We start from the raw sequence: 1,054 nt of genomic DNA, 5'->3' as shown, positions 1-1,054 counted from the left end.
TCTCTCTCTCTCTCTCTCTCTCTCCCTCTCTGTAATAGTAATAGTAAAGAGATCATGAACTTGGAGGGGATGGGCAGGGAAGGAGTTGGAGGGGAGAAACAGCAGGGTAGAAATACAGTACTCATACATAATAAGACAAATGTTAAAAAAATTAACAGGCTTTTAGCCATATTGATATGTGAGTTTTACAGATGCTTTCAGGCACAATTGCAATGGTGTTGGGATCTCTTCTGGAGTTGGCAATATAGTGCAATTATTCTTTAAGCCAGCTATATTTAATTGATTTGAGGATTATTCCTATGTTTGCTACTTGGATGAGATTGACAAATACCACTTGTCCAGAATAACATTTTCATGCAAATTTCTAATGACAGAGTGTTCTGTGAAGCCAAATGTTGCACTTAGTTATTTTCTACCAGAGAGTATAATTATACTTTTATCAGTAAAATTATTTCACATTTATGATTAAAGTTGTTTTGCTTTGTGTTAGGGTAGTTGAAAAATGGGCTTTGCTGGGAAAATCATTTCATTGTACTATAGAGAAATTACCAAGCAAAGAAGCACTTGTGGAGCCTTTTTGGTCAGTGCACCCCATGTGCATATATGTGCATGCCTTTCCAATGAACACAAAAGCCACTGTGAACATCCTGGTAGTTCATGAAAAGCACTGTTTACAGTATTATAAAGAAGCGAGAAGCAGACTGAGATCTGCTGAATCCTAATCCTTACTTCATATTTCTTTTTCTTTTTTTTCTTTTTCTTTTTCTTTTTTTTCTTTTTTTCTTTTCTTTTTTTGGGGGGGATAGTATCTTTTATTTATTTATTTAGTTTTTTATTAGATATTTTCTTTATTTACATGTAAATTTCTCCATTCCCAGTTTCTCCTCCAAAAAACAAAGAAACAAACAAAAACAACAAAAACAAACCCCTCTTGCCTCCCACTTCCCCATGCCTGCCACCCCGCCCTCTTCCACTTTCTGGCCCTCGCATTCCCCTACACTGGGGCACAGAACCTTCACAAGGCTGAGGTCCTCTCCTCCTATTGATGATCGAA

The sequence above is a fragment of the Mastomys coucha genome, unplaced genomic scaffold (genome assembly GCF_008632895.1).
Source record: "Mastomys coucha isolate ucsf_1 unplaced genomic scaffold, UCSF_Mcou_1 pScaffold15, whole genome shotgun sequence".
NCBI lineage: Eukaryota > Metazoa > Chordata > Mammalia > Rodentia > Muridae > Mastomys > Mastomys coucha.
Note: the sequence above shows the minus strand (reverse complement) of the source record.